This window comes from Pristiophorus japonicus, chromosome 1 (genome assembly GCF_044704955.1).
Source record: "Pristiophorus japonicus isolate sPriJap1 chromosome 1, sPriJap1.hap1, whole genome shotgun sequence".
Classification (NCBI taxonomy): domain Eukaryota; kingdom Metazoa; phylum Chordata; class Chondrichthyes; family Pristiophoridae; genus Pristiophorus; species Pristiophorus japonicus.
The window spans coordinates 344,718,522-344,732,585 of record NC_091977.1 but is presented as its reverse complement, the minus strand read 5'-3'; the positions used below and the strand labels follow the sequence as shown (position 1 = coordinate 344,732,585).

Genomic DNA, 14,064 nt, shown 5'->3' with positions numbered 1-14,064 from the left:
AAGATTGTCTTTCTTCATGCTCAAGTAGAAGATAGTGACCCCTAAAGATCCCGGAGGATGGGGCTGTAATAGCTGCATCTTGGCACAAGTGCCAGGGCGCACCTCATCACTACTTCATGGGGTTAAGGAACAATGCCAGGAGAAGTGAATCTTTGAGTTGGAGTCACATAAATATGGACTGCCCCAAGAGGCTGCAAACGGTGGCATAGGATGACAAAGTATTTACAGCACAGAAACAGGCCATTCGGCCCAATAGATCCATGCCAATGTTTATGCTCCACATGAGCCACCTCCCACCTTTCTTCATCTAAACCCAGGAGCCAGAGAGGGGGCCCCACTGAAACAAAGTTGCTGCACAACCCTTTTTATTAAGTGGGCTACTTTTAATTATTAAAAAAATAAATAAACTTCAGTCTTCCTCTTCAGAGGTCGAGACTCCAACCTTAGCTTTCACTGCCAGATGGGACCCACTTCTGCCACCTTGATTGACTGGTATGCCTGGCCTCACAGCTGACTACATGTTGGGTTTCAACTGACAGCTGGAGCGCAGGAACTCTCGATTTCCCATAATCCCTGTTGAGGCCTCTCCATGTATTTGGCCTTGTATGGAGCAAGTGACGGCTCTGCCCCTTACAAGACCAAACAGGAACTACCCAGTGTATCTGGATCGCAGCCATTCTGGAGCACTCAGTACATCAAAATGAAATCACCGTCAGACATGCACAGTGAACTGTTGTTGAAAGAGCCTTCCTTTTCTTAAAAAGCACATTACATTATTTCAAAGATACATGATTCCCAGTTTGAAAGAGTGGCAACTTCACCAGGTATGCCAGTCCAGCAGGAATATCATAGCTAAAATGGATGAAACCTTATTCACTCTAGTTCAGTAAGAATCACAGAATTAGCTAGCATGTCAGGTTTTACACCAATATACACAATTTCTCCAAATGTGTATGCATTCGTGCACATTTATATTCTGCCAAAATTAAACATGGCTTTAAGAATTTTGGCTTTATTAATTTCATCAAAATATACACTTCAAAGTCAGGCATCTGGACTTATCTCTTGCAAAGGCATTATTTTCTTATAGTTGATCCAATAGTGAAGCAGAAAGGTTAAAAAAAAAACCTTAATTTTACTAGAGTTGGACAATGTTCACTCTCGTAACGATATCTTCTTTCAAACAGACATCTCAGACCTGCTTCAGAAATCACAGAATGGAGTCACTGAATTCTACCTTATATGTTACAGCACTACAGTTGAAATATTATTAGAACTATCAAAGCTTGGATATAGCTTTTCAATGTGGGGAGTAGGTGCCAGCCATATAAATGGATGGGAGTTGATAATGCAGTCTCAGCACAGAAGCACTGGCACCACTGCTGGTTCTACACTGGGTGGCTGTAGTGAAGAAATGTGACATTGCACTATAATACAAGGTCATCTCTGCAAGTGCAGCACTCTTGGCGGTCTCGGAGTATGCACGGCATGTTCTCAAAGTGTAATGTCCACGGGCAGCTGCTCTTAAAAGGAAACGCCTCCAAATGTCAGAAATGGTTTTGGAGGTGCTACAGAAAGAGATGGATCTTTTGGCAGCAGAGGGACACCCTACAATCAAGAGTACTGCCATATCATCATCATCATAGGCAGTCCCTTGGGATCAAGGAAGTCTCGCTTCCACTCTTAGCATTAGTTCTTAGGTGGCTGTACAGTCCAATACGAGAACCATTGTCTCTTGTCACAGGTGGGGCAGACAGTCGTTGAGGGTAAGGGAGGGTGGGACAGGTTTGCCACACGCTCCTTGCGCTTGATTTCTGCATACTCTCGGCGACGATACTCGAGCAGCTCAGCACCCTCCCGAATGCACTTCCTCCACTTAGGATGGTCTATGGCCAAGGACTCTCAGGTGTCAGTGGGGATGCCGCACTTTATCAGGGAGGCTTTGAGGGTATCCTTGTAACATTTCCTCTGCCTGCCTTTGGCTCATTTGCCATGGACGAGTTCAGAGTAGAGCGCTTGCTTTGGGAGTCTCGTGTCTGGCATGTGAACTATGTGGCCTGCCCAGCGGAGCTGATCAAGTATGGTCAATGCTTCAATGCTGGGGATGTTGGCCTAGACGAGGACGCTAATGTTTGTGCCAGGGGATTTGCAGGATCTTGCGCAGACATCGCTGGTGGTATTTCTCCAGCGACTTAAGGTGTCTACTGTACATAGTCCACGTCTCAGCCGTACAGAAGGGCGGGTATCACTACGGCCCTATAGACCATGAGCTTGGTGACAGTTTTGAGGGCCTGGTCTTCAAACACTCTTCCTTTTCCTCAGGCGGCCGAAGACTGCACTGGAGGCGGTGTTGGATCTCATCATCAATGCCTGCTATTGTTGATAGGAGGCTCCCGAGATAGGGGAAGTGGTCCACGTTGTCCAGGGCCACGCTGTGGATCTTGATGTTTGGCGGGGGCAGTGCTGTGTGGCGAGGACAGGCTGGTGTAGGACCTTTGTCTTACTAATGTTTAGCATAAGGCCCATGCTTTCATACGCCTCGGTAAATATGTTGACTATGTCCTGGAGTTCAGCCTCTGTGTGTGCACAGATGCAGGCCTGGATGCAGCTGCCAAAGTTAATGATATCTCACCTGTACACCGAAGCTGACAGCAGGTGAGGAAGAAATTTGCTGCTCTCCGATAAGCTGGCAAGGTTAAATACAGCTCACATTTTCTCTCACTTTACAATGGCATTTTACATATCTGCCTTGGAGTGGTGCAAAATAGATTCACCGAAATTGAACTCTAAAAGGGTGAAGATGGAAGCTAATGGAATTAATGGGAAAGTGGCAGCATAGATAAGAAATCGCAGGAACTATTTGTACGAAGTCGCCCTTCAGCACACGCTTCTCTCGATGAATGCGCAGAAGTGAGAGCTAGGACAAATATCACTGACTCCGCCACCCCGCCGAAGCGCAATTCCTACTAACACTTTTCTGCACATGCGTCCAATGTTGCCTCCGATCCATCCAGCAGCAGCGGGGAGTGGGCGGTGGGGGGGGGGGGGGGGGAGAGGGGGCGGTGCGCGGGGGGGAGAGGGGGCGGTGCGCGGGGGGGAGAGGGGGCGGTGCGCCGGGGGGAGAGGGGGCGGTGCGCCGGGGGGAGAGGGGGCGGTGCGCGGGGGGGGAGAGGGGGCGGTGCGCGGGGGGGGAGTGGGGGCGGTGCGCGGAGGGGGAGTGGGGGCGGTGCGCGGGGGGGAGGGGGCGGTGCGCGGGGGGGAGGGGGCGGTGCAGGGGGGGGGGGAGAGGGGGCGGTGCGTGGGGTGGGGGGGGGGGGGAGAGGGCGGTGCGGGGGGGGGGAAGAGGGGGCGCTGCAGGGGGGGGGGGGAGAGGGGGCGCAGCAGGGTGGAGGGGGGGCGGTGCAGGGAGAGGGGGCGGTGCGGGGGGGGGGGGTGGGGGAGGAGAGTGTGTGGGGGGGGGGGGAAGAGAGAGTGTGTGCGGGGGGGGGGGGGGAGGGAGAAAGTGTGCGGTGCGGGGGTGGGGGGGGGGTATAAGGTCTTGCACTTGGGTAAGGGTCTTCATCTGGTGGAGGGATTCACTTGCGCTGGGCTCAGGGACTTCGGCTCGAACTTGGTGGCTTTTGGGGAGAGCTTTCCTCTGTGGCTTCTGAAGTCAAATTGGATTGAATTACAAATTGGAAATTCACTCAGAACTTCGGCTGGGCGGTTCCAGTTACACATTCCAGAGGAACTTCAGGACGTGGATTATCCTCCATTGGGACCAATCAGCAATAGGTTTGGCGAGCCAATCAAAGAAACGGCTGCATTTCAGTTAGTCGCATCCAAATAGATGCATCCAAAAAAATTTGGCTCCGTAAGAGGAAGCAAAGCTAGTGGTGGTGGATGAATGTTTTTCAGACTGGAAGGTGGTTTGCAGTGGCCTTCCCCAAGGATCAGTTTTGAATCCATTACTTTTTTCAGTTTTATAAACGACCTAGACTCAAGTGTAGAGACCAGCATTATAAAGTTTGCAGATGTTATGAAACTTTGCAAAGTAATAGATCATGATGAGGATTTCAGGATGACATGGACAGGATGGTGAAATCAGCAGAAGCATAGCAGATGGAGTCCCATGCGGAGAAGTGTGAAGTGATGCACTTAGGGAGGACCAATATGGAAAGATAGTATACTATAAAACGTGTAGTTGAGCACAAAGACCTTGGTGTTCATATACATAAAATCTTAACGGTGCAGGGCAAGTTGATGGTGGTTAAAAAGCATGTGGGTTACTTGGGTTTAAAATAGAGGAATAGAATATAAGCAGAGAGATCATGCTGGAACTTTATAAAACACAACATCGATCAGCCTCGCACATAACAACTGTGCAGTCTCAGCACAAGAAATTCAGAAGTGCATTAGGACATGGCTTGTGCAACAGGTGCTGAGCAGGCTTTAGTACCCTATAACGTGGGATGCCAGCAACGAATGCACAGCAGGTCTATGGGCACCAAACATCACATTATTGTCCCCTGGTATCAGGGAATAATTAAAAAGCAATAATATAATCGATCATCTGTCATGAGAAACCCAGGTAGCAAAGCACACATTTTTACAATGATCAACTGAATTACTTCTCTGAAATGACAGCCTATTATTTTATTTTTTAGAATATAAATGGCGTCATTTGTGTATGGTTTAGATTTTTTTGCGTGGTGTTTTTGTGACTGTGACAAAGGTAAATTATCCCTCCGCGTCCTTCTTGACTTGTCTGCAGCTTTTGCCACGGTTGGCCACTCCATCCTTCACCGTTGTCCAGCTGGGTGGCACTGCGTGCCCCTAGTACCATTCTTATCTATCTAATCGTAGCCATAGAGTCACCTGCAATGACTTCTCGTCTCGCTCCCGCATCGTTACCTCTGATGTCCCCCAAGGATCTCTGTGGCCCATTTCTCATCTACATGCTGCCCCTTGGCGACATCATCCGAAAACACAGCGTGAGTTTGCACATGTACGCTGACGACACCCAGCTCCACCTCATCACCACTTCTCTTGACCTCTCCAATCTCTAAATTGTCAGACTGCTTGTCCAACATCCAGTTCTGGATGAGCAGAAATTTTCTCCAATTAAATATTGGGAAGACCAAACCCATTGTTTTTGGTCCCTGCCACGAACTCCATCCCTCTCCTTAACAACTGGCTGAAGCTGAACCACAGTGTTCGCAACCTTGGTGTCATATTTGACCCGGAAATGAGCTTCCGACCACATATCTGCAGCATAACTAAGACTGTCTATTTCCACCTCCATAACATCACCCGTCTCCGCCATTGCCTCAGCTCATTCGCTGCTGAAACCATCATGTTGCCTCTAGACTTGACTATTCCAATGCTCTCCTGGGTGGCTTCCCACGTTCTACCCTACGTAAACATGAGGTCATCCAAAACTTGGCTGCCCGTGTCCTAACTCGCACCAAGTCCCGTTCACCCATCACCCTTGTGCTCGCTGACCTACATTGGCTCCCGGTTAAACAACACCTCGATTTTGTGTCTTGTGAAGTGCCTTGGGATGTTTTACTATGTTAAAAGTGTTATAAATACAAGTTGTTGTTGCTGGTAGCAGCTGCAGGCACCTCCAAGGACATTGGTGCACATTATGTTCACAGCAGGAGTAACAATTTGCAACCATAACCTGCACTCGGCTGCCAATAAACTCTGCAACTGGTATATTAGGCAATACCCATGAGCCACGTGAATGGCTCCCAATAAAGATGACAAAATGGTGTTAATCATTTCAAAATGCAAGTCTTTGATTTGAATCAATTAATAGTACTAGCCAGTTGAGGATGGGAATGCAAGTAGCTTTATTGCAGCTTGCGTATTAGAAAAAAAATTTCTTGCCATTTAAAAAATAATGTAAATGGTAATAAACATGTGGAACTACCTGCAAGGCTGGGGGAACAAGAAACCATGACACGGTTCAAAAAGGAACAGGACAAATTCCTGTCAGCAAACATAATTCAGGATTATTAGAAATATATCAAGATAATGGTCTGCACAGAGTGATCCTAAACGAAGTGCTTCTAAATAGTGCTAAAGTTGGGAATTTGGAGAGTGGGAATTCAGAGCAGAGGGAGGAAGAGAGAGGGAGAAGAGCGGCCGAAGAAAAAGGTAGGCCCGCAGCCCGGAGGGAGCACGAGTGACAGGGAGCGAGGTAAGTGACGTCAGCCCAAGGGAAGAGAAAATTGGTGAGAAGCTGGTGTTTTGAGTTCATTTCTAAGTTAGCTAATAGTCTATTAAGTACAGACATGGCAGGGCACCTCAGTCCCCTGGAATGCACATCTTGTGCCATGTGGGAACTCCAGGATGTTTCCGTGTTCTGGACATCCGCATGTGCAGGAAGTGTCTTTTGCTGGAGAAGTTTGAGCTCTGGGTTTCAGTGCTTGAGCAGCAGCTGGCATCACTGTAGGGCATTAGTGAGGCTGAGAGCTACGTGGATAGCATTTTTCAGGAGGTGGTCACCCTGCAGCGCAAGAGTGTGCAGGCAGAGAGGGAATGCGTGACCACAAGATAGACCAGGAGGACCAGGCAGGTAGTGCAAGAATCCCGAGTGAGTCTCACTACTGAATACGGGTGAGGGCAAGTTCTTCTGGAGAGTACAGCCAAAGCCACATCCACAGCATCAGGGGTGGCTCAGCTGTACTGGGGGGGGGGGGGGGGGAGGAGGGAGGAGGAAGATTGGGAAAGCAATAGTGATTGGAGATTTGGAGATTCAATAGTTAGGGGAACACACAGGAGTTTCTGGGGCCGCATATGCTATTTCAGGATGGTATGTTGCCTCTCCGGTGCCAAGGTCAAGGATGTCGCTCAGCAGCTGCAGGGCACTCTGGGGTGGCCGGGGGGCGGAAGAGAGCGAAGAGAGAAGGAAATCAGCCAGAGGTCGTGGTCCTTATCGATATCAACGACATAGGTAGAAAAAGGGACGAAGTCCTGCAGGCAGATTTTAGGGAGCTAGAAAGAGATTAAAAAACAGGACCTCAAAAGGTAGTAATCTCCGATGTCACGAGCTAGTGAGTATAGATACAGAAGGATAGAGCAGATGAATGCGTGGCTGGAGAGGTGGTGTAGGCTTTAGACTGCTGGGGCACTGGGACTGGTTCTGGGGGAGGTGGGACCTGTAACGGCTGGACAGAATGCACTTCAACAGAGCCGGGACCAATATCCTCACAGGGGGTTTGCTAGTACTATTGGGGAGGGTTTAAACTAATCTGGCAGAGGGATGGGCACCAGGGTGTAGCACCCTCCCCAACAGCACTAGCAAACACCCCGCCCCGCGAGGATATCGGTCCCAGCTCTGTTGAGGTGCAACCCGTCCGCAAAATATAAAAACAGAAAGCAAGAGTTTCTATGGGCCCAAGTTTCTGCCCTCTGTAAGAACGGAGCACTTCCATAAGGTGCGCCGCTTTTCTGGAATAAAAAGGGCGCCTAAAGCTTACCTTGTGATTCCGCGAGCTCCTCAGGACATCTTCGTGCTCGGCGTGGCACAGCACATGGGGTCGGAGACGGAGTCAGGTCCCGGCACTGCAAACAGTGCCAGGACCTCTGCACATGCGCGCACACAGTAGCTCCTCGCCCCCGAGGCTGCGTAGGAGGGGTCCGAAGCACGGCGTCACTAGGCCTGGCCGAATGGGCTCCCAGGGCGATGATCGAGACATGGGCTTCCCCCCCCTCCCGTTCAACTCCCGCCACCCCCCCGGCTCAGCTCCCGCGCCCCCCCACCCCCCTTAAGCTCCCCCTCCTCGGCAGGGCCTGCCTCCCATCTTGCTGGGAGGGGGCCCCGCCCAAAGTCTTCGGCAGCGGCCCGACATCTTGTTGGAGGCGAGCCCCGCCCGAAGTCTTCGGCATCTCGTCCAGGCATCTGCATCGTTGTCTGCGGGGCCCGTTCAGCCTCCCCCTCCCTCCCCACCTTACCCACTGTTGGAGGGCTCCTGGTGCTGCAGTAGGTGAATAGAAACTTAATTTTTTATTTATTGATTTTTTTTTTTTTTATTATTTTTAATTTTTTTTTATTGATTTATTGGTTGATTTATTGATTTATGATTTATTATTGATGATGGCTCTTTATTTGTAAAAGTGAAGTGTTTAATGTTTGAAACCCCCCCTCCCCCCCGCCCCCCACCATCTCTCGTTCCCTACACCTGATTCATAAGCGTAGGCAAGGTTTTTGTGAGCGTACAAAAATCTACACTTACTCCATTGTAAGTTTGTTTGGAATAAGTTTTCGCTGCCTAAACTTGCAAAACATGTGTAAGTGGCTGGACACGTCCCCTTTTGAAAAAAAAATCTGTTCTAAAATGAAACTATTCTAACTCACTGGAGCAAACTAAATGCTGAGAATTGCAATTTCTAAGATGCTCCAAAAAAATTGGAGCAACTAAGGCTGAAACTTGAGCCCTATAGGTAGATAAAAAGGAAACGGGTGGTTAAAGTAAATGTTGGTCCCTTAAGAGGATGAGACCGTGGAATTAGTAATGGGGAACATGGAGATTCCAGAAACTCTGAACAAATATTTTGCATCAGTCTTTACGGTAGAGGACACGAACAATATTTCGACAGTGGATGGCCTAGGGGCTATGGGGGGGCGGGAGGAACTTAACACAATCATAATCACTAAGAAGGTAGTACTCAGTAAGATAATGGGACTAAAGGCAGCTAAATCCCCTGGACCTGATGGCTTGCATTCTAGGGTCATAAGAGAAATAGCGGCAGGGATTGTAGATACATTGGTTACAATTTACCAAAATTCCCTGGATTCTGGGGAGGTCCCAGCAGATTGGAAAACTGCAAATGTAACAGCCCTATTTAAAAAAGGAGGCAGACAAAAAGCAGGAAACTATAGACCAGTTAGCCTAACATCTGTGGTTGGGAAATGTTGGAGTCCATTATTAAAGCAGTAGCAGGACATTTTGTAAAGCAAAATTCGATCAGGCAGAGTCAGCATGGATTTATGAAGGGGAAGTCATGTTTGACAAATTTGCTGGAATTCTTTGAGGATGTAACGAACAGGGTGGATAAAGGGGAACCAGTGGATGTGGTGTATTTGGACTTCCAGAAGGTGCCACATAAAAAGTTACTGCACAAGATAAAAGTTCATAGGGTTGGGGGGTAATATATTAGCATGGATAGAGGATTGGCTGGCTAACAGAGAACAGAGTCGGGATAAATGGTTCATTCTCTGGTTGGCAACCAGTAACTAGTGGGGTGCCGCAGGGATCAGTGCTGGGACACCAACTATCTACAATCTATATTAACAACTTGGAAGAAGGGACTGAGTGTAACGTAGTCAAGTTTGCTGACGATACAAAGATGAGAGGGAAAGCAATGTGCGAGGAAGACACAAAAAATCTGCAAAAGGACGTAGACAGGCTAAGTAAATGGGCAAAAATTTGGCAGCTGGAGTATAATGTTGGAAAGTGTGAAGTCATGCACTTTGGCAGAAAAAAAAATCAAAGAGCAAGTTATAATTTAAATGGAGAAAGATTGCAAAGTGCCACAGTACCGCGGTACCTGGGGGTACTTGTGCATGAAACACAGAAGGATAGTATGCAGGTACAGCAAATGATCAGAAAGGCCAATGGTATCTTGGCCTTTATTGCAAACAGGATGGATATAAAAGCAGGGAAGTCTTCTTACAGCTATATAAGGTATTGGTGAGGCCACACCTGCAATACTGCGTGCAGATTTGGTTTCCATATTTACGAAAGGATATGCTTGCTTTGGAGGCAATTCAGAGAAGGTTCACTAGGTTGATTCCAGGGATGAGGGGATTGACTTATGAGGAAAGGTTGTGTAGGTTGGGCCTCTACCCATTGGAATTCAGAAGAATGAGAGGTGATCTTATCAAAACGTCGAAGACTATGAGGGGGCGTGACAAGGTGAATGCAGAGAGGATGTTTCCACTGATGGAAGAGACTAGAACTAGAGGGCACGATCTTAGAATAAGAGGCTGCCCATTTAAAACAGAGATGAGGAGAAATTTCTTCTCTGAGGGTTGTAAATCTGTGGAATTCGCTGCCTCAGAGAGCTGTGGAAGCTGGGACATTGAATAAATTTAAGACAGAAATAGACAGTTTCTTAAACGATAAGGGGATAAGGGGTTATGGGGAGCGGGCGGGGAAGTGGATCTGAGTTCATGATCAGATCTGCCATAATGTTATTGAATGGCGGAGCAGGCTCGAGGGGCCGTATGGCCGACTCCTGTTCCTAATTCTTGTGTTCTTATTCTTATTAGAAAGGAGAAACAAGGTGCACAAAGGATTGAGAGAGGAAGATAGCACTAGAGTAATAAACAGTACAGTATTAGGTGGGGTCAGACGAATAGAAGGTGGTCTAAGATAGGTTTACAGTGCACGTGTGTAAACGCACAAAGCATGGTAAATAAGGTTGGTGAGCTACAGGCGTAAATGGTCACATGGGAATATGATGTTGTGGCGATAACGGAGACCTGGCTCAAAAAAGGGAGGATTGAGTACTAAATATTCCTGGATATAAAGGTGCTCAGGAAAGATAGTAAGGGGAAGAAGGTGGGGTGACAGTATTGATCAAGGAGAATAGTACAATGCTGGAGAGAGAGGATGTCCTGGAGAGGTCAAGTTCAGAATCAATTTGGTTAGTGTGAAGAAACAATATAGAGGTGCCATTATAATACTAGAAACATAGAAAATAGGTGGAGTAGGCCATTCGGCCCTTCCAGCCTGCACCACCATTCAATGAGTTCATGGCTGAACATGTAACTTCAGTACCCCATTCCTGCTTTCTCACCATACCCCTTGATCCCCCTAGTAGTAAGGAATACATCTAACTCCTTTTTGAATATATTTAGTGAATTGGCCTCAACAACTTTCTGTGGTAGAGAATTCCACAGGTTCACCACTCTCTGGGTGAAGAAGTTTCTCCTCATCTCGGTCCTAAATGGCTTACCCCTGATCCTTAGACTGTGACCCCTGGCTCTGGACTTCCCCCAACATTGGGAACATTCTTCCTGCATCTAACCTGTCTAAACCCGTCAGAATTTTAAACGTTTCTATGAGATTCCCCCCTCATTCTTCTGAACTCCAGTGAATACAAGCCCAGTTGATCCAGTCTTTCTTGATATGTCAGTCCCGCCATCCCGGGAATCAGTCTGGTGAGCCTTCGCTGCACTCCCTCAATAGCAAGAATGTCCTTCCTCAAGTTAGGAGACCAAAACTGTACACAATATTCCAGGTGTGGCCTCACCAAGGTCCTGTTCAACTGTAGCAACACCTCCCTGCCCCTGTACTCAAATCTCCTCGCAATGAAGGCCAACATGTCATTTGCTTTCTTAACCGCCTGCTGTACCTGCATGCCAACCTCAATGACTAATGTACCATGACACCCAGGTCTCGTTGCACCTCCCCTTTTCCTAATCTGTCACCATTCAGATAATAGTCTGTCTCTCTGTTTTTACCACCAAAGTGTATAACCTCACATTTATCCACACTATACTTCATCTGCCATGCATTTGCCCACTCACCTAACCTATCCAAGTCACTCTGCAGCCTCTTAGCATCCTCCTCGCAGCTCACACTGCCACCCAACTTAGTGTCATCCGCAAATTTGGAGATACTACATTTAATCCCCTCGTCTAAATCATTAATGTACAATGTAAACAGCTGGGGCCCCAGCACAGAACCTTGCGGTACCCCACTAGTCACTGCCTGCCATTCTGAAAAGTACCCATTTACTCCTACTCTTGGCTTCCTGTCTGACAACCAGTTCGCAATCCACGTCAGCACACTACCACCAATCCCATGTGCTTTAACTTTGCACATTAATCTCTTGTGTGGGGCCTTGTTGAAAGCCTTCTGAAAGTCCAAATATACCACATCAACTGATTCTCCCTTGTCCACTCTACTGGAAACATCCTCACAAAATTCCAGAAGATTTGTCAAACATGATTTCCCTTTCACAAATCCATGCTGACTTGGACCTATCATGTCACCTCTTTCCAAATGCGCTGCTATGACATCCTTAATAATTGATTCCATCATTTTACCCACTACCGATGTCAGGCTGACCGGTCTATAATTCCCTGTTTTCTCTCTCCCTCCTTTTTTTTTTTAAAAAGTGGGGTGACATTGGCTACCCTCCACTCCATAGGAACTGATCCAGAGTCAATGGAATGTTGTAAAATTACTGTCAATGCATCCGCTATTTCCAAGGCCACCTCCTTAAGTACTCTGGGATGCAGTCCATCAGGCCCTGAGGATTTATCGGCCTTCAATCCCATCAACTTCCCCAACACAATTTCCCGACTAATAAGGATTTCCCTCAGTTCCTCCTTCTTACTAGACCCTCTGACCCCTTTTAGGTTGTTTTTGTCCTCCTTAGTGAATACCGAATCAAAGTACTTGTTCAATTGGTCTGCCATTTCTTTGTTCCCCATTATGACTTCCCCTGATTCTGACTACAGGGGACCTACATTTGTCTTTACTAACCTTTTTCTCTTTACATATCTATAGAAGCTTTTGCAGTCAGTCTTAATGTTCCCTGCAAGCTTCCTCTCGTACTCTATTTTCCCTGCCCTAATCAAACCCTTTGTCCTCCTCTGCTGAGTTCTAAATTTCTCCCAGTCCCCAGGCTCGCTGCTATTTCTGGCCAATTTGTATGCCACTTCCTTGGCTTTAATACTATCCCTGATTTCCCTTGATAGCCACGGTTGAGCCACCTTCCCTTTTTTATTTTTACGCCAGACAGGGATGTACAATTGTTGTAGTTCATCCATGCCGTCTCTAAATGTCTGCCATTGCCCATCCACTGTCAACCCCTTAAGTATCATTCGCCAATCTATCCGAGCCAATTCATGCCTCATACCTTCAAAGTTACCCTTCTTTAATTTCTGGACCATGGTCTCTGAATTAATGGATTCATTCTCATCCTAATGTAGAATTCCACCATATTATGGTCACTCTTCCCCAAGGGGCCTCGCACAACGAGATTGCTAATTAATCCTCTCTCATTACACAACACCCAGTCTAAGATGGCCTCCCCCCTAGTTGGTTCCTCGACATATTGGTCTAGAAAACCATCCCTTATGCACTTCAGGAAATCCTCCTCCACCGTATCGCTTCCAGTTTGGTTAGCCCAATCTATATGCATATTAAAGTCACCCATGATAACTACTGCACCTTTACTGCATGCACCCCTAATTTCCTGTTTGATGCCCTCCCCAACATCACTACTACTGTTTGGAGGTCTGTACACAACTCCCACTAACGTTTTTTGCCCTTTGGTGTTCTGCAGCTCTACCCATATAGATTCCACCTCATCCAAGCTAATGTCCTTCCTAACTATTACATTAATCTCCTCTTTAACCAGCAATGCTACCCCACCTCCTTTTCCTTTTATTCTATCCTTCCTGAATGTTGAATACCCTTGGATGTTGATACTAGGTGTATTCTATAGGCCACCAACTAGTGGGAAAGATATAGAGGAGCAAATTTGCAGGGAAATTACAGAGAAAGTACAGTGTCGTGAAAATGGGGGACTTCAATTATCCTATTGAACTGAGATAGTAAAGGGCAGAGAGGGGAAAGAATTTCTGAAGTGTGTTAAGAACTTTCTTGATCAGTAAGTTTCCAGCCCAACGAGGAAGGAGGTATTGTTGGATCTGGTTCTGGGGAATGAGGTGGGTCAAGTGGAGCAAGTGTCAGTAAGGGAACATTTAAGGAACAGTGATCATAGTATGGTTTAAATTAGCTATGGAAAAGGACAAGGAGCAATCTGGAGGACCAATTTCAGTGGGTTGAGAACGGATCTGGCCCAAGTAAATTGGAATCAAAGAATGGCAGGTAAAATTGTAATCGAACAATCGGCTGCCTTTAATAGAGGAGATGGTTTGGGTACAGTCGAGGTACATTCCCTTGATGGGGAAATGTAGGGCTGAGAATGGATACAGAAGGATTGTAAATGTGGCAGAGGGATTGAAATAGGGAATCATTGGAAAATAGCTAAAGAAATGTCAAGATGCAGACAACTGCAGAATCGACAGAAAAAAAAGGGGTTACCAAG

The 14,064-nt window shown here is 47.2% G+C and overlaps 2 protein-coding genes across 13 annotated transcripts in view; one reads left to right on the top strand and one right to left on the bottom strand.

The window, feature by feature from the left end:
- LOC139273303 (upstream-binding protein 1-like) overlaps window positions 1-14,064 on the bottom strand; it is a 96,907-nt gene that overhangs the window by 8,572 nt on the left and 74,271 nt on the right. The gene's annotated exons all lie outside the window — the stretch shown is intronic.
- LOC139273318 (F-box/LRR-repeat protein 2) overlaps window positions 1-14,064 on the top strand; it is a 334,467-nt gene that overhangs the window by 303,490 nt on the left and 16,913 nt on the right. The window lies entirely within an intron of this gene.